Source organism: Phoca vitulina, unplaced genomic scaffold (genome assembly GCF_004348235.1).
Source record: "Phoca vitulina isolate PV1807 unplaced genomic scaffold, GSC_HSeal_1.0 scaffold13, whole genome shotgun sequence".
NCBI lineage: Eukaryota > Metazoa > Chordata > Mammalia > Carnivora > Phocidae > Phoca > Phoca vitulina.
In genome coordinates this window covers 25,874,447-25,895,065 of record NW_022589716.1, presented here as the reverse complement: position 1 = coordinate 25,895,065, position 20,619 = coordinate 25,874,447, and the positions used below count along the sequence as shown (strand labels likewise).

At 40.1% G+C, this 20,619-nt stretch overlaps 1 protein-coding gene across 2 annotated transcripts in view; it reads right to left on the bottom strand.

The window, feature by feature from the left end:
• MITF (melanocyte inducing transcription factor) overlaps nt 1-20,619 on the bottom strand; it is a 213,959-nt gene that overhangs the window by 119,934 nt on the left and 73,406 nt on the right. The gene's annotated exons all lie outside the window — the stretch shown is intronic.

Sequence of the window (20,619 nt, the reverse complement as noted above, 5' to 3'; positions counted from 1 at the left end):
CTCTGAAGAATTACAAACACCAAATAATTACAGAGCTTTGAAGGGTACTAGAATCAGGTAGGCACTAAAATAAGTCAGAGAAAGAACTTAAATCATTTTAAACTCCTGTCAGACAAAAAGTTAAAAATAGGAGTGGCTTTTCTCTCTTCCGATTATTTTATTTTTTTTATGTTTCTTCCCAAAAGGACTTAGAGCAGCTTATGTAAAAGCACACAGCATGAAGACGAAACAACAACAGAAAATTAATGCATGTGGATGAAGGAAATAAGATGAAGGAAGGATAATTCAAGAGAAAAATATAATGAATTTAATAAGATTAGTATATAAAATGCAAGTAAGAGTCGGCATGTTTGCCAGAGGTGGGTCACAAATCACTTTCTAAGCTGGGGACAGAGAGTCTAATGTCTACAGGGGCCAAGCAGTTAGAGTAAAGCAATAAAACAAACTGAAGAGTGCCTGTTTTATTTTAAGGAAAATGGCATTATATTACTAGCTCCCAAGGTTTCCATGGAGACATGTGAGCCCAGTGTTACCAGATCTGATTTTTCAATAGATGCTGGAAATTCAAACATACTTGTGTGAAATCTTCCCATTTTCCAATGTTGGCAAACTAGTTTTTCTTTTGGCTAAAAAAAAAATGTGTGAGCTAAAGAAAACATGCCTCTGACCATAAAGAGGAAGAAGACATGATCAGTTACATGACTAAGTATACCCATAAACTAACCCAAAGCTGCAAAGAAGTACAGTCATTTGTGGTATCAAAACCAGAGAGACACTTCTCCCAAGAGTCTAAAGAGGACACTGTAACATCCACAAGATAAGCACCCCATACAATCAAGATTTATGGGGCTCTATCTTATAACGACCTTCAACAGAAGCTAAGGGCATAATACTAAGTGTAATTTAGTAGAACTAACTGCCAGGGTGGACAGGTGGCAAATTCTCAGGGATAGAGATTTCTGCTGGTCTCATTTATTTCAAGTATAGATTTTACAGATTTCCCTTAATTTTTAACCAATTACCCTTTTTGACAAATGTAAAATTCTCACACCTTTCTTTACCGTTATTTCACAAATCAAAGCAAAAACCACCTTGGAAAACAATTTTTCAAACGGCATTCTCTTCTTCCCTCAGTGTTTTAGAGTATCCAAAGAAAGGGATGAAACCTCTATCCTTCAAACTGTAACCCCCATAAATATTTTTTTTTTCACAGCAGCATTTGGTAAGTATTGAGTAATACCATGTTCAAGGTTAGATTCCCTGACTAGGACCCAAAGTGAGGTATTCTATGGGGCCATTAGGTTCAAGGCAATTCACTTTAATGGACAGTCCATCTGGCAGTGGGACTGAACTTTGTGAATGCTGCAGAAGCTGGCACACCTCCAGTCCCTGGCCAAGGAAGGATACACACATAGGACCAAATGTCTCCACAAAAAGAGCATTGTTCTATAGCTGTCCCAGGTCACGAACAAAAGGACAATCAAGTTCTATGCCATACAGCGATGCTCCACGGAATCCCTGGGGTGGTGTGGATAGAGAGGCTGGATTCCAACCTGGGCCCCTGACGTACCTAGAACTAGTGCAGCTTTATTTCATCTCTCTCAGGTACATTCAGTTCTGCTAGAATGCTTCTTTCTAAAAGGCGAATTTGTTCAGTTGCGACTGTTACATTAGAGAACAATTTGCCCATAACTCAAATGAATTTTGGTTTGCTGTGCATTGTTTTGTTTGCAAGAAACACTAGGTGAACACAAAAAATGCACCCAGCTGAATCAAGCCATGTAGGAATACACACATCCACACACTTCGAACACCTACCAGCTACCATAGTTTACCATGCACATGATGCACCACACCCATCCACTTCTAGAGGCACAATTTTCCATTGATTTCAGATAAGCTTCCTTCCACCTCTTCTCTGTAATGTACAAGCTGCAATCCTTCTCACACCCACTTCCACAAGCAAACACCAGGTCTTTTCAAGGCAAACTACCAAGTTTATTGCTGTATTTATATATATATTTTTTTTATTTATTTAACCATTTAACAAATGTACAACTGTCTACTGTTTTTATTAGGTTCCTATCTTTTCTTCTTTTAATATGTCACTGACAAGGTTTGTGAGTGTGATATCCCTAACCCTCTTTTTCCTATAGACTCCATGATTTTGCTGAGCCTGGTGATTTTTTAGAAATCCGTATGTTGTGTTACAGCAGAAACAACCATCCTAGACTCTACAGAAAATATATGAAAAAAGGAGTTTTCCTAGAATGTAAGTTCTACTCGAAGCTAACATGCTCTGAACTCCAGGGGACACCATTTACATCATATTTTATGTGTATCCTTTTTATGATCAATTAATTAACCTGGCATTCAACAAATAATTATGTGAAGCCTCATATGTGTCATGAAAGTACTATATTCCAAAGAATGTACTTGCTCACTTTGGAAAATTAAAAGAAAACCAAAAAATGCATAAAAATTAAAATCATTCACCATCTTAAAATGCAAACATTTTGATGTTTTTCTTTTCAGTCTTTTTTCTTTATATATGTACTACTACCATTCCTACTATGTGTGCTACTTCATCTGACCTATTTATCTTAATTTGGCTTAAAAATTGACTTGCCACTTCTAAATCAAATATGCTTATTTTTCTGGGTGAAAAAAAAGCGTTGCCAAACTGAGTCAATCACTTAACATTAAATGAGCACACACTATCTGCTTAGCACTACGCTCTGTGACACACAAATTAGAATACTCAACAGACTGTGCTTAATAACCAAAAGAATTTCTTTAACTTTCCAAATTTGGCACAGTTACATTTCTTGCCCTTAAGATTAATCACTATTTTCATTTGAGTTCTAAGATTTGTTAAAAATATAAATTATATAAATAGCACATTTAGAAAAGAAAATGGACTTGTATTATTAGTTTCCTGCAAATTATAGCTTCAAGAATTGTATTCTGCCCTTTTCTCTGTCACCTTTTTGTATACTGTACCACCAAAGTTACCTACACAAAACAAAGCTGCATTTGAATATTTCTAAGTAGTAAATACACACATTAAAGTCTCACGAAGACTGCCTACTAATTTTCCCTCTTTATTTTTTCCAGCAGAATTATTTTAAGATTTGATTTTTTTGTGAATATAGATTTAAGAGTTTAGTAAATTATGTGTAAGATATAGATACACACACACATATGTATATATGTGTATGTATCAAAGACTGTGCTATATATATGTATTTTACATGGAAGATTCAGATACATATAAATATATGCATGTATTACATGGAAGATATAGATATATAAGTGCAAGATACAGACAGATACAGATGTATATATACATGCATATGTATATGTATGTATGTATGTATCAATCAAAGATCAGGCTCAAATATATATATTCTTGAATTTTCTCCCCTACAAAATGTGAAATATGTTTGCCATTGTATCTGTTTAAGCTAAATTCCCTAACTAGCAACAAGCAACTAGGAGTAAAAAGCTGTTTGGGATTTCATCCCCTCTTGCCCTGTGATGAAATGCTCATAAACACCAAGAAATGAGGCTAATAGGACAAAATCAAAAGAGGCTAGATAATCCATAACACACACAATAATTTTCTTGGAAATCATCGATAAATGATTTCACTCTTCACTTAAAAAGGGGGGGGAGGGGTGCTTGGCTAAGTCACTGTTCAAGTTGCAATCCAGGTATAGGAGGGAACATTGGAAAAAGTCACAAGGTTACATCTTCAGGTAGTTAAGCCTTCAGTCCCGATTCCTCCCTGTGTGTGTGACATGATGGATGAAGTGTTCCAGCTCACCCTGGGCTGTAACTTTTCTCAAACCTCACAACGCTTCACCTTGTTTTATATATTCCTGGGAAGGCTGTGTTTGAGAAGGGGTGAAAGTGAACCCTGTAACTTTTCCACCAAAGCACCCCTCACAGCACAGGAGACACAGCCTTGCCCGGAGGACTGAAAGCAAAGCCTAGGAGTAGGATCTGAATTCATCATCAGTAAAGGAGATGTCTCTTTGCAGCCTCAGACTTTATCTCACATTCTATTCCATGATATATTCTTGCTTTTACCAGCAGGAAAAAAATTCCTAAATAACTGACCAGTTGGATTACTGCAACTTTTGCTCCCCTTCTCCAAATATTCAAGAACTACTGATGGTCTGGAGAGATGAGCCCCATTAACCTTCTCCAACTTCATGGAGCCCTTAGCAGAGGTCTTCAGACTCTGCGGGCTATAGATATTTCTAGGTGACACATACAGCACTAAGGACATGGGTGCTTTAATTTTTAAAGTCTATTTTACAGTCTCCTAATGTGAGTGTTTTCCTTTTTTAAAAAAATCAATTGATATACTCATTTTTATGTATCAGTCTTTGCTGAGGTAGGACTACATTTAGAGCAAGGTCCATTTTCTCTTTCGTGGGTACTGAACATTAATGAACAGAAACCTTGAGGCAAAGGCCCTTATAAGCCCGCAGAGATGTCACTGCCACTCAGAAAAGCTATCGGCCACCACCGACATGCCCCAGCCCTCACATCACAGTGACCTCCGGCAGCCTGAAAGCTGAAGGCGATGGGGAGAAGGGCAGTACCTCTGACCCCTGGCTGGCCGAGGATGCAACTGGGCTCTTCCATACCCTCCAGCCCAGGCTCCTCTGCATGCTCTTCCGTTTAGAGAGCTAGTCAGACCCCTATTATTCATCAGAGTGTCCTAAAAAGATACAAGAAGAAAAAGTCCTCGACTGGGCTAGGCACCGGAAGGAAAAAAGCAGCCACAAAATGAAAACTGCCTTTTAAAAGTAGCTATGGTTAAACATTTAAAAAAAAAAAAAAAATCACATGCTTTTGCTCCCCATACTATAGCTAATGAAAAGGGGCATTTAACATCCAGTGGGAAAAGCACTGTTTTTATAATTTCAACAGCAATTACTACAAAGCTCATTTGTAAGAGCTTGGCGAATCCTCACTTATTCTGACCTCGAGAACCAACATTCTCTGGGGTTAGAATCCAGGGACTTATTCTAATGTTGAATGTTCTCCCCAGTCCCTTTAAGAGAAAAAAAAAAAATGAACTTCACATCGACTGATGCATGACATTGTTTTAATCCAAAAAAAAGTGCAGGTTGAAACCATTATAACATGTCATAAAGCATCAGTAATGGCCACTCAGCAATAGCTAAACCATTTTTAAGGTCATAAACAAGCACATAAAATGTGCTACACTAATTTATTGGAAACATCCTCTTTAAGAGAAAGGGTCACAAAGGGCTCCGGCTCAATCACATTGCTCTCCTTAAGCCAGCCGCCAGCCGCAGAACTTACATATGACCTTTGCAATTCCCCTTGCAAATTCTTTCAGCACTTGGGCATTCCACTTTCAAACTTAGGGGGAGGTTAGGCAAAGCTATAAAAATCAGCAGCAGGAACACTAGAATATGCTGGAATAGGATAAATGTCTTTCTCGCAGAAGAAATACAGGCACTGTTAATTTACAGAATCCAGTGCAAAAAAAAAAGGCAACTCGTCAGACCTCCTTCACCACTTATATTTTAAACCCAGAAAAGCAAAATCAGACTTACCCTGGGAAGCCATCCTATAGGCTGACTCAGAAAAGGAGCCTGTTGACAAGCCAAAAACAGCTACAAACCAATGCTCCACAAACTCGCTGGGTTTAATCCTCTCATCCACCTACTAACCCCTGCTACTACGTATGCATCTGGCTTTTGTTAAAGAACTTCTGCAAACGTACAGTGGATGAGTAATCGTTCAGACTTCGTAAAACATGCCAAACCCATCACTAATAACAGTAGTTTCATTTACTCATCACATTTTCAAGTGCCTTTATTTTATTTTTCTAAGCGAAATTAGTGCTTTTTGCTGATGCAAATTCCCTGCCACTAAAGCATGCACACATCTCCCAAAAGGCAGTAGGTTGCCTGGTGTGTTCCTAACTTTCTCTTGGTCCCTGTCAGCAGTGGGTAGTGTTGAACTCATACGTAAAGGCACAGCCTGCTTTACAAACTACCTTTTAAAATTAATATTACCACTATTTCCCCAAATAAATAAAACCTCCAGCCAATTCTACTTTTTTTTTCATTGAGAAAGGCAATTATTTTATCATAATAATTATTAGAAATCCGAACAATAGGAAGCATAAATTCATCCCCCACTGATTCCCCAACCAATCCCTGCTCTTAGAGGTAATCACTGTCAAAAGCTTTTAATAAATCATTCCACAAATTTCTACTTAGATATTATACATGCGTATTCACACAAACTCTTGGGGACTGATAGCTCTTGGACATCAGAATTTTCCAGATTTTATAAAGGTAACAGTACATACACAGTATAATATCCCCAGTGAGATGGGGCAACAGCTCATAATCAAGTACATTAATATTTCTGCTGGGAAACATATGAATATTCCACTAAGTGAGATAATAAACACTTTAAATAGCCTCGTGTCATTTCAGGTCAGGTAATTCTGCCAAATGAAGTAAAAAAAAAAATCTTCAATATTCAGAGACTTTTGGATTTCAGAATTGAGGATAAGGGACTTCAAACCCATAGCTTTTCTCCCAGCTACTTACCAAATTTTCAAGACTTTCTTTTTATTCCAAATGTTCATTACAGGAAATTAGAAAAATATACATGAATAAAGTTAAAGTCACCTGTAAAATCCCACCACACAGAGAATTGCGTTTTTATTCACTAATGTATCAAGTGCCTCCAGGGAGTACAGACTCAGGACCCTATGGGCAGATTAAAAATATCAAAGCAAAGGTAATTCCTGTTTTCATACCAGGTCAAAAGTAATAACTGTTTTAAAAAATTAGAAGGCACTGTGCTACCAAAGTTCAAAGGAAGTGTTAGGTGGACATGTATTATCTTTCAGGCTACCTAGCACCTTTTAAGATGCTCCCTGTGTTTCGGAGAATTCCCCTCCTTTTTTTTTAAAAAAAAAAAAGACTTATTTTATTTTTATATTTTTTAAAGGTTTTATTTACTTATTTGTCAGAGAGGGGTAGAGAGAGAGAGAGAGAGAGCAAGTACAAGCAGGGAGAGCTGCAGGCGGAGGGAGAAGCAGGCTCCTGGCCGAGCAGGAAGCCCAATGTGGGGCTCAATCCCAGGACCCTGGGATTATGACCTGAGCTGAAGGCAGGCTGCTTAACCAAATGAGCCACCCAGACGTCCCAGATTTTTTTTTTTTTTAGAGAGATAAAGAGAGAGTGTGAGCAAGTGGGGGGAGGGGCAGAGGGAGAGAATCTCAAGCAGACTCGCAGCTGAGCATGGAGCCTGACAAGGGCTCAATCTCAGGACCCTGAGATCATGACCTGAGCCAAAATCAAGAGTCGGATGCTTAACCGACTGAGCCACCCAGATGCCCTTGGAGAATTCCCCTTCCTATGAGTTCAGAGAGAGACAGAGATAGCTTCCCAGTGGAAGCCAAGTACTCAATTTCCGAGACTCCCTTGCAGTTAGGATGAGACATGGGCCTTCTGTTTCAGCGATCAGATGTACCTGGGTCAGAATGTGCAGAACTGTACTCCAGTGAGGAAAGAAGCAGCTACATCTGGAAGGTGTAGGAGTGTGGGGTTTGGCTGTGTGGTTTAATGGTCTGTGCTAGGGTCAATGGTACAAGCTACAGTGTCTACACCCAGAAGCAGCTACATCAGTGTCCTCACTGGATCGGTTCTATGGTGTGCTGGGGTATGGCTCCTCACTACTCAGCCCCAGGCTGCTTCACTGGCCTCCGAGGGGTCATAGGCTCCTGAATATTCTATAATAAACTCTCTTTCTACTTCAACTAAACAGAGTTTAGTTTGTTAATACAGTGAAGAAAGGTGACTGCTACAAGGAGGAAATCTCTTTTAACAAGGCAAGGCAGCATGATGTAGTGAAAAGAAAAGAAAGATAACTGAAAGCCAAAGAGAGCAGCTTTCAAAATTTGACTCCTATTCCCACCCTATGCCAACTGTCCCTGAGAGCATGGGCAAGCTGATTAGTTTAGTCCAACAGCAATTTCCCTGTCTGTAAAGTAACAACATCCACCTTGCAAAACTGGTCCTGAAAAAGAAATGAGCTCTTTCATTTATTCAATCATTCATTCTGCCAAACACTTTGTTGAGCTTCTATTATGTGATACACACTGGGCTAAATATCAGGTACTAGGGTGGCCAGATGTAGCAAATAAAACTATCAGCCACCAAACTGAACTTGTTTCAAATAAACCACACATAATACCTAGTATAAGCAAGTCCCACATTTGGGATATACTTCTACTTTAAAATGCCCTATATTAGGAACTTACATATATTAAAATATTATTTGTTTTGCTCTAAAATTCAAATTTCTCTGGTGCCCTATATTTCATCTATCCTATATTTCATCTCAGTAAAGAACAGTGCGCCAAAGAGGCAGAGTCCTTGTTGCCATGGACCCTCAGTCCAGTACTGGGGGTTGAGAGAAGGCAGGTAGACAAGTAACAAATAGGCACAACTACACAATGTAAATAGAGAAAAGAGCTACAAAGGTGATAAATTGAGCAATAAGATGGAAATAAAGAGGAAAGTATATTTAATTAACAGGATTATTAAGGAAAGGCTTGTCTAGGAAGTTGAATCTGAAAGGAAGATCATGCTGAAGGAAATCAAAAACTTCACAGAATAGCAGAAGATCCTGCACAAGGCCTAGCACACAGTAGATGTTCACTTCAATCTTTAGCAGAACTAGGACTTCTATCTCTCTTGCTCACCCTACATCGACCTTGACCTTGTGGGGTGCAGAAAGATGCTAAGAAGGGGTTTAAATTGACCACCAAAGTCTTCCTGCTTCCGAAGGTATAGCAGCCACCCTCAGTCTAAAACATCATGAAAGGGGCGCCTGGGTGGCTCAGTTGTTAAGCGTCTGCCTTCGGCTCAGGTCATGATCCCAGGGTCCTGGGATCGAGCCCCGCATCGGGCTCCCTGCTCAGCGGGAAGCCTGCTTCTCCCTCTCCCATCCCCCCTGCTTGTGTTCCTTCTCTTGCTTTGTCTCTCTCTGTCAAATAAATAAATAAAATCATTAAGAATAAATAAATAAATAAAATGTCATGAAAGACCCCAAGCCAGAACTTCCCAGCCCAGTCCTCCTGAATGCCTGACCCACAGAGACCACAACAGATAATAACATGAAAGTTATTTTTTTTCAATCACTATATTTTAACAGGATTTGTTATGCAGCGATAGTGACCAAGCGTTGGCAAGAATGGGGAGCTTCCAGAACACTCAGACACTGCTGGTGGAAGTGTAAACTGGGACAACTGCTTTGGGAGACTGTTTGGCAGTGCTTAAGAAAGCGGAACATATGTATACCCCATGTCCCGCCCTGGCTTCCACGGCCAATGGTGCTGTTGCAATTCTGATTCTAACCAATTCCCACACGATACCCACCCCTCCTTTCTCTGCTGGGTTTGCAACACCCCCTCCACCAATTATGCACAGTCCCCAGGTTAATCTTTCTAAAACTCAACTTTCACCATGCCATTCTGCTGCTCAAAAAGTTCTCCATATACAGATACTTAATAAACCTTTGCTGATTGATTATAAGATTGAAATCTGGGGAGTTTTACTAACCTGTCACTGAGGGAAAAAAGACAAAAAACAAATAACCCAGGCATTCAGAGATTTAGAAGGCAGCTCCTTGAAATGCCCTCCAAAAAAATTAAACCTTGGCCAGAAATCGTGATCGTTGTGAAATACATGTGTGGAAATACATCTCAAGGAACCACGCTAGTTAACTATTGCTATCTATTCAAACAGAATGTTGCACAAAAGGCTGAGTGCTACATGATGGTGACAGCCACCATCACATTGCACAGCAAAGAAGTTTCAAACCTGAAAGGTCTTCCAGTGCACAGCAAGGGAGAAAAACAGTTGCTTCCCAGCATGGAAGAGGAAGAGGTGGGGGTGGAGGTCGAGGAAGGGATGGGAAGGGAAAGGAAGACAACCCTTAATCTCCTCTACAGTTTCCTGCTAATGCCCCACTCTCCGATGATCATCTGGAACTGTATCATGGGTGGTGGTAATCATGGGTGGGAAAAAACATCATAACTGTAACAACTCCCATTTGCTGTGTCTGCCATATGCTAGACATTATGCTGAGCCGTAAGACACATCTTCATCAGCGTTATTGCAACCAATATTTAGGCCAGGCCCTGTCTAATCCACTTAACAAGTCTCATCTCATTTCACCCTCACAGCAACCTTGCAAGGTTATATAAATGATCATTCCCATTTTACAGATGAGGAAGCCAGGGAATGCTAACTTGCCTAAGATCCTATCTGTGAATGCTTCGAGAGTCTAGGGTCAAGTAAGATTAAACAAACAGCAAAGAATCAGCAAGAAAAAGATGAAAGCGTCTCATGGGAATATTCAAAACTTGGAAAGAAAAATAAAGGGATGCACTAAAAGCCAATTTATGGCAACACAAGAACTAAGATTCACGAAACCATAACCTATGGGATGGAGTACACACAGGGCAACATGAGGAACCTCAGCTGAACTGGCCAAATTTAAGCTCCATATTGTACACTCTGAAAGGGAGAGTCAGATCCCAAATTCATTCGTTTATTCATCAAATATTTAATGAACACCTACTGTGTGCCGGACATTGTTCAAGTTGCCGAAGATATAGCAGTGACCAAGAGGCAAAAATCCCTGTACAGCATCCGTGGACAATAAACTCCATAAATAACTAAGCCACAAAAGATGTTAAAGGAGTACAAGTAAAGCAGAGCAAGAAGCATCAAAAGGACCAAGATATGGGCAGGAAACGGATGCAATTTTAAATATGGTAGTCAGGGTAAGCCCAGAGGGTGACATCTGAACAAAGGCTTCAAGGAGGCGAGGAGATGAATTCTGGGGATGGTTGGAGACCAAGCATTCCAGATGGGACTGTGCCAGGCACGCTGGAGCAGCCATGAGGAGGCCAGTCTAGTCACTGCAGAAAACCCCAAGGGACAAAATAAGAGGAGATAAAATCAGATTAAATAATAGGGGCCAAACTACAAATGGCGCTGCAGGCCCCTGTCCACCAATGATTCTTCAGCCTTAGGGGTCACAAATCACTTGCAGAAGCTGATGGAAGTTGGGGCACTTACCCCGGAAAAATGCACATATACAAAATGCTGCTCTAATTTCAGAGTGTTAACACCTCCCTGGTGCTTCATCCTGGACTCCCAGGATTGGAACACGGTCCTGCAGAAGATCATAGTTCCTCCTGCTGGACCAAAGAAATGCACTCGATATGAACCCCATTTAATGGCATCCCAAAAGGGGACAGCGATTCAGGACAGTGAACAAGCTCCTCCAGTCTCTGAGGTTTTATTTGCTCCACCGTCCTCACCAATCTGGGGAGGCCACACTCAAAAGCCTCAATGGCCCTAAGGGAAGCCATCCACATCTGTCACCTGGGGACTCTTACTTTGCCAGCCATAGCATTCAGAAACAAAGCTACATCAAGAGTGATCTTAATATCCAAGTAGGGGAAAGTATGCATCAGAAGCCCAAGTGCAACTGGATGACACTTGGAACCAATCAACCACCTCACAGTCCATGTGCGTGTATACATACATGTGTGTGTGATTATAAACATATTTATATATTTTAATTCTTTTCATATAAGCTAAGAGAGCATGATTATACATCTGTTTTGTTACCTCTGAACTCCCAATGCTTAGAAAAGTACCTGGCACATAAGAGATGCTCATTAAATGATGGCTGAATGAATGCATAAACCCAAAGAATTACTTCTTTGCAAATCATTCCAGGAAATAAGCGGATCAAAATGTCACCATGAGATGGATAGAACAGTTATGCTGGAAAGGGTAGGGAATATGGCTAAATCAGGGATTAGAAAAGCCCATGCTATAAGAGCCACAGTACTCCACGTCATAAAGCATGTCTATGGAATATTAGAAATTATACCACCTTTCTGCCACAGTGATAGAGGCTTTTCACCAATGGTTCTCAAACCAATTGTGTCACCAGTTTGTCTGTTTTCCCAAATACATCACAGCCCAATACTTTTGTAAAAAGCAAAATAAAAATGAATTCTTAGACAAACAAAAAGAAAAACAAAACACACACACAAATATGCAAATCCAAGTTTGTATCAGATTCAACAGACCTAAAATTACTGTTCAATTGCTATAGACATTTCTAAACACTCTCAATTTCTGTTCTTAAATTACTGCAAACCAGCAACACACAGCTCATGAACCAGTCCACCTCATGGGTCACACTTAGAAGAGCAGGAGTCTTAGATCATACACACATCTATACACACACGTGTGTGTGCACGCACATTAGGAAGTCCAGTATTCAATGCAGATGCAAATATTTTTGCTCTCCAGCTGATAATAAAAAAATTCTTCTACCTATTAAATTTCTGTCAAATATTTATTTCAACTATCAAGTTCACGATGCTCATAATATCAGACTCCAAGAATATGTTAATATATTGATTAAGCCCTACTTCAAATCATCCCAAGATTTAAATAAGAGAAATTAGGATCAGATTGTTCATTTTATAACAGATCCCACATTTAGTAAAATAATTATCATAAGATTGACTTTATGTACCTAAATACCATGGTGATTTTAATCCATTTGCAAAATGTAATCTTTATATATTTATCTTCTATATTTATGTATCTGCAGCTTTATAAAAACATATTTATTATGTAAACTAGTATGATGAGGTTTTAAAATGCTATTAAAATTATGTTCACTTGGACAAAAGTGTTTTCCTTTCCTTATTCTAGGTTAGTTAGCATTCTCTACTTGAAAATTATCCTATCCAATCTAAATAAAATTTGATTAAAAATAATTTATAAATAAACCTAACATATGACATTCTAAGAAGGAAGCAGGTTGCCCTTTTTGTTTTCATTAAAATAGCTCCAGATTAATGAGGAATGCTACCTAATCTTCTTAAATCATCCTTCATCTAAAAAATAATAATAATAATAATACAACCTTTGAAACTACATAAACAAAATGCTGAAAGCTCTAGTCATTCACAAAGCTTTCTTAAGTCGGGATGAGTTCATGATTTTCCTCAAAGTCCAAGTTAAACATGCATTCCAGAGAAAAGCATGTTTGAGGCCGTGCAAGGAGTCAATACGGACTGACTGACTTATTACCTAGTACTCGTGCAAGTAATCTTGGTTTTAGGCCAATTGTAAATAAAAGTGAGGATATTCTTGATTATATTTATAGCATGAATTTTCTAGAAGCAGGACTCAAGACCACAGCCTTCAAGCTTCACAGAGCTTCTATCACATCATTTGGCAGAAGGAGTCAATATTTACTAAATGAGAGAAGGAAACTGTGATTCCCCATTTCTTTCAGGCTGCCAACAAATTGGGAATTATATGCCAGAGACCCTATCTACCAAAGCAATGACTCTGCTGCCCCTTCTTGCCAAGTCCCTTCCTACTGACTGCTCCTTCCAGGAAGATTCTATTTCCCTCCCACTGGTACCAGGCTTTGCCACTGACGTCTTATGGCCAATGAAACATGCATACAAGTGACATGACATGCGCCACTTCCTGGGGAAGTTCTAAGAGCCAGTGTGTGATTCCACTATTTCCCTTTTCCTTCTGTTCAAGACAAATATGTCCCAAATAGGTGCTGCTCTTTACGCATTAGCTTCAGAAGGAAAGAGACCTAGACCATAGCCACTGTCAACTGAGTTTTTTTTAAGTCCCTAAAATTTTGCAGGGCTTTGTTAACGCGGCAAAACTTGGCCGCTGCTGACGGATACAATGACATGTCTTTAGGAGAAAAGCCTGTACGTGGTGTGTGTTGAAGACTTAATGGTAAAGTGGAGTTTTCTTAAGCTCTTACTATGGGAATAGCTGACAGTCGCAGGTGTGGAGAAGGACAATCCCATCAACTACAGGTAGCATAGATTATACTAGTGAAAAGCTAAAGAAGAGCAATATGTGCATTCAGAGGCTGGTGTGAGGTAAGGAGGAGGTGAGCCAAGACAGTGGTAATAAGTAAGGACACCAGCAAAATTTAAGACATGGGGCTATTTGCTCAGTTGTCCTCCTCTATCCACAGACCAGGAATTCCAACAAGCAAGGCCCATGCTTAGTGGAATATTTCCAAAAGTGTAATATGCAGTGATGGCACATGAAATGTGTTTGACGGTAAATGACAAACTCTTAAAATACTGCTACAAACCCCTTACTCCAAGGATTTTGCACCTTTGGACAAAGTAGGGTAAAAGAAAGTGAGCTGATTAAAAGCAAAATAGGAGGGGCGCATGGGTGGCTCAGTCGTTAAGCGTCTGCCTTCGGCTCAGGTCATGGTCCCAGGGTCCTGGGATCGAGCCCCACATCAGGCTCCCTGCTCCACGGGAAACCTGCTTCTCCCTCTCCCACTCCCCCTGCTTGTGTTCCCTCTCTCGCTGTGTCTCTCTCTCTGTCAAAATAAATAAATAAATAAATAAATCTTTAAAAAAAAAAAAAAAGCAAAATAGGAGAAAACATAAGTGAATAGCATTATAATGGTGAACCCTATGGCAAAAACTGAGAAGATAGCTTAGTAATGAATAAAGTCTTATAAAAACTCTGTTCTTCAATCTCTGCCCCTATACCTGGATTATAACAGGCAGGTAACAAGTGTGGCATGGAGGGAGAGAGAGGGAAAAGAAAGATTTGAAGAAAGCCTGTGCAACCTCTGGGGGGAAAAAAAAACACTGCATACTAGCAATAGAATGCAAAGAGTAAGTTATGTGGATGCTTTGTTATAATTTACAAAAGTTTAATTTAAAAAACAATAGCAACTTCCATCCTCTCAGTACTTATTATATATGTCAAGCACTATGAAAACCATCCATCGTTTCATTCATTTCTTTCCAAAGCCCTGCAAGACTGGAATTCTTATGTCCATTACAAACACGGAGACAGGCTCAAGGAGGTAAAAAAAACTTGACCAAGATCACACACAATTAATGGTTTGTCCAATACCAAGCTGATGCCCTTAACCTCACAGTTGGCAGTCTTCCAATGTCCAAACACCTAAAAAATAACAACAATAATGACAAATGTTCATAGGTGCACTACTTGTAAACACCCCAAACTAGAAAATGCCCATCAACAGTAGATTGGATAAATAAATCCCAACAGGTTCATATAATTAAATACTATATAGCAATGAAAATGAATGAACTACAACTACAACCACAGTAACATGGATGAATTTCACAAATATAATCATGATTAATGGAGGCCAGGCACAGATGAGTACCTATTATATGACTATACGATATTCCATTTCTAAAAGGTACAAAGCAGGCAGAATTAACGAAAGCTGTCAGGAGCCAGGATGGTGGCTACCTTTGGGAGACAGCAACCAAAGGGCACGAGAAGGGAGTATATGGAGTGCAGGTTACATTCTGTTAATTGGCCTGAGTGCTGGTAAACAGGAGCCCAACTTATAAAAAATTCATCAGTGCAATACACTTACAATTAATGCCCTTTCCTCTACATATGTTACACTTCAATGAAGTACTTTTCAAATTAAAAAAATGAGCACCTACCCAAGGCATTTTCTGGTTTGTCCTTTTAATGTATTTAGACTCAAATATTCTTTAATAAAGCACACACTATATTTTCTCAAGCTTTATAAATTTTAAGAACAAAGGCAAAAAATAAAACATTAGAGATTTAAAAGTTAATAGGTGGGAGTTAGGATAAAACAACTGGCTAGGAATCAAAAAATTTTAGTGTATTCTTTTGTTCTCTAACTAGGTGCATACTCTAGAGCCAGCCATTTCACCTCACCTTAGTCAGCTTCCCCATTAGAAAACTGAAGGGATCAGACCAGATAATCGTCAAGGCACCTCATTCTGGTCTTTTCTTTTCTTTTCTTTTTTTTTTTGAGTTCTACACTTGCCATTATCACATTGCTGCAGCATTCACACAGAAAAGGGGAAGAAAAGAGCAACCGCTTGCAACCCTATCACATGATTCTAGGGTAGAAGGAAACAAACCTGACATGTACATCTATCTAATCAACACTTGATTATCAATGTACATCTGCACTGCTCTGCAGACGACCCCCAAAAAGAGAATTACCACTCACCAACTGGGTCCCATCAGCAGCCTTGCTCACATATTCTAAGCTCCCATGAAAAACAGAATGGCCAATTTATCACACAAAATCTTTCATGGATATTTTATTCTAGGACCACAAGAACCACTAACCTCCTCCCTTACTACAGATAATTGCAAATTTCCAGAATTTCATAAGATCTGTTCATGTGATCAGAAGAATGCAGAGAAATATATAATAGCCTATGCACTCTTATTTCATGCTCCTTTGTACAAATCCATTAGACACTTCTTACCTACACGCTTTTGCAATGCAAGCAAAGAACCTAAATCTATTGATGGTACCCCGTATTAGTCAGGGTCCAATCAGGAGAGAGAAACTACACAGTAATTTAAACAGGGAAAGTTTAATATAAGGAATTCTTAACTATAACAGGGAATTAACCAGTAAGAAGTCAATAGAAAGGGCACCTGGGTGGCTCAGTCAGTTAGCGTCTGTCTTTGGCTCAGGTCCTGATCCCAGGGTCCTGGGATAGAGGCCTGCATCGGGCTCCCTGCTCAGTGGGGAGCCTGCTTCTCTCCTTCCCTCTGCTCCTCCCCGCCTCCCCCCCCCACCCGCTCATGCTTGCTCACTCTCTCTCAAACAAATAAAATCTTAAAAAAGAAAGAAGTAAATAGAACCCTAAAGAATGTAAGAATGGCAATAATATATGGAGCAGCCATATCCCTAGGGCTGAGACACAGTGCCCAAGGGAGAGCCTTCCTCCCCAGGGCTGAGATCAAGGGCCACTGTGCTCACTGCATGGCAGGAAATTCACTGTGATATTGCATGTGTGGAACTTACTGGAAATCCATCCTCCAGGGTGCCAGGGAAAGCTTTTTACAGAGAAGTGGTTCAACAGAGGCACACTGCTCCAAAACCACCGAAGTAGGGATGCCAGAGAAAGCGGCTGGCTACTAGATGCAGCCCCAGCCAGCACGCACTACAGGAGCCTGGCGCTGCAGAAGCACCCATGCTCTAGGAGCTGGGGGATGGAAAAGGCACAGGCCCTATAGGAAACAAGCCCTGGCAATGTCTCTCATGCTGCAATAGTCAGGAGCTGCAGAAGCGGGAAGGAAAACTTCCTCCTCCAATGTCTCTCCAGAGCGCTCTCCGGACAATGCTTAACATCATGCCAACTGGCAAAGGAAGAACATTCAGAGTCCTGATCCATTTTCACAGAGCGGGTGAGAGAGTGTGAATCTGGACCTGAAAGGCAATAAATTGATATCCAGCACAGACCCTACAGCAAGCAATTGCAGTAAGTTCTAATAAGCCAACACGCTGCAGGCATGCCACTAATATTAACTCGATCCTGTGAGTACTACCCCGGCTACAGATGCCAAACCTGATTTAGGGGGAGGAAAACTCGGGTCAAGAGGCAAACAAGTCTGACAGTAGCACAGAGAACAGCACTACTGGGTCAAGTGCAGGCTTTTTGTTTCCTGGAATACATCTAAATTGTCTCCTTCTTAACTGTGTTCTGAGTTTGTACTAAATCACTTCATAGATGGTCCTTCGCCTGGCACAGACGTTGAGAATACCAGTCTCTGACAAAAGATGACAGGCTTTGAATAACAAATCGCTCACTGAGCCATAAATAATGTTGCTCATATTTTGACCTTTGCTTAGCCATTTACATGAATGTGGCAACTGTTTTGTAACGAGATAATTTCAGGCCTGTATATGTGTCAGCCATGGCCTTTTGTCCAAGCTCTGGTCATTCTGCGAACCAAAATGCAGGCTAGAGGGCATATTTTAAACCACAGAAGAAATCATACTCAACTACTCATATGCTCAGGAGACCAGGATTAATGATCAGGTAGAGTCACAAAGGATTCCAATAACAGGAAAGATCCAAAATGAAGGGAACAAACATTTACCAAAATTCACTTAGGTAAAGATCACAAAATGCAGGCTTTACAGAGAAACTCAGATGTGGGGAAAGACGCTGATGCTAAAAAAAATAAATAAATAAAATAATCATAATCCATTATCTCCAGAAGAGAGGGGGAGGAAAAAGCCTAAGAGACTGAAGTTCAAAACCCAAATTATATGCTACATACAAGCAGTGAACCTGAAGGAGAAGGACACAGAAAAGCTGACTGAAAAACAAGAGGATGGAAAAAAACAGACCTGGTGAGCACTCACCTGAAGGCTTCCGTAAGCCCGGGCTGAATAAGGAATTTCAGCTGGGGCAAAAAAGCAACTTTGGGAATAAAGTAACAGAGAAAATAAGGAAATCACAGGGAAAAGCAAACAAGTGTTTTCTTGTGTTTGTGTGTGGGCGTGTGGGGAGTGAATTCAAAATCTGGGAAATAACTTAGTCACCACTTCACAGCACAGTCCAAAGGAAGCATAAGGGAGGGTGAGATGCATAAAACTGCCTCTGGCATTATTCCCTATCTCACACTCCTCGGCTGCTTTGTCTTCCCAGCACTTCACTTTCCAGTTTCTTATTTTTCCATTTGATTTGGTCAGGGTTTGTCTTTTTTTTTTCTCTCCACAGAAATGTAAGCTCTGTGAAGGTAGAGACGGGAGGTTTTTTTTGTTTTTGTTTTTGTTTACTTTATTTCCCCCCATATCTAGGACAATGCTAGGAACAGAACAAATACTCAAGAAATATTTGTTGGGTGAATTAAAAAAAAACAAAATCCAAGAAAGGAACTTTTTATTTGATCACATACCAAGTATCAAGTGTCGCACAGCAAACATTCTAAACCAAGGGTCAGCAAACTATTGAAGTAAAGGGCCAGGTATGCCTTTGGCTTGGTGGGCCACATATGGTGTCTGTTGCATGTGTTTGGTCTTGTTTAACTTTAAATGGTTGAAAACAACTATGGTTTTTTTTTCCTAAAGATTTTATAAAGAGAGAGAAAGAGAGAGCACAAGTAGGCAGAGCGGCAGGCAGAGGGAGAAGCAGGCTCCCCACTGAGCAGAGAGCCGGATGCAGGAAGGACTCGATCCCAGGACCCTGGGATCATGACCTGAGCCGAAGGCAGATGCTTAACCGACTGAGCCACCCAAGTGCCCCGAAAACAACTATTAATTGTAAAACCATTTTTAGTTCTATGGCTATACATGGAACAGGTGGCAAGCTGGATGCCAATTACAGTTTACTAACCCCTACTGTACACTATCCCATATAAACTCAATATAAGGCCAACATTTTCAAATACACATACACACAATATCAAGAAAAGCTGGCTTGTACTTTTGTTTTCATGGATAGATTTTTTTTTTTTCTATTCTAAATGGGGAATTCAGGATCTAAAATTAGCCTCAATGACTATCTACTTAGGTTTTAAGTTTTTTCAATCCAAATCTAATTGGATGCTACTGATGGAAAAAAATAAAGTCAAGGTCCTGAAACAGGAAAATGCAAAGTGAGCAGGTCGCAGGACGACAGCAGCCAAGAAGCTGCCTTGCATCCAAGCTTATGTATGGTCTATGCCACCTCTCATTGTTTCTCATACATCTTAGCAATTAGATTTTAAGTTTCAGCAGCCTCATTAGTTTTTCAGGCTTTATGACTCAAGCATCGGGGTGGGGGAGAGGGCAGCGACCCACAAAACAAAGACTTCAATGTCTCCAGAAGCTGAGAAAATTCCAGCATTGTCAGGGCAGATACTATTTATAACCCGTGTAATGTGCACGCTCCTGAATGCATTTTCTACGGAGAATATCCGACCTACACTTCTGAAGTCCTGGCTTTAGCAATGGTGAAGAAGTCAAGCAGCTAAGAATCTGACAACTGAAGGGGGATGGGGGGGGGGTGCGGTGAAGAACTCCTTGCTATTAACTATTTTCTAAATCCGGCATCATGTGACAGAATTAAAAGGTTCCTGTTTTTGACTCACCTTTGACAAGAAAGTGCCTCACTGCTATGAATTTTGAGTTTAAGTTACTGGAAAAATGTGGGGTTGGAAAATATCCTACAACTAGGCTGAAAGAAAAAAAAAAGTCGTGGAAAACCCATTTAACTTTTTTCCAGAAAAACACATACACACACAAGAATCAATGCCAAGCAATGTTACTGGATGTGTATATGTGGCCTATAATTACGTACATATTCTATGTGTATGTTTACACTTTTCTCTTTTTACATGAGAGTTGGGGGTGGGGGTTCTCTAGGAAGGTATCTTGACATGATGCTGCCCACAGTGGAGGGTGCTGGGCAGTCTAGCTTCGCAGCAAAACCTCTGCAATGACTGATTACATGGACTCTTGCAAGCTTTGCTCATTACCTCCATTCCATTCATGGATCCCAACCAAATTAATTTTCTTCTGTGCCAATTCTATCACATCCCCTGGGTTTACAAAGAAGTTTTACCAGGCCATCAGAACCCAAAAGGGACTGAACATTTTTGTTCTGGCAGAAACTTAAAATAGAGCTTAAAAATAAAACAATGAGAATGAATTTTTAGCTCTGCAAAGCTCTTAGTT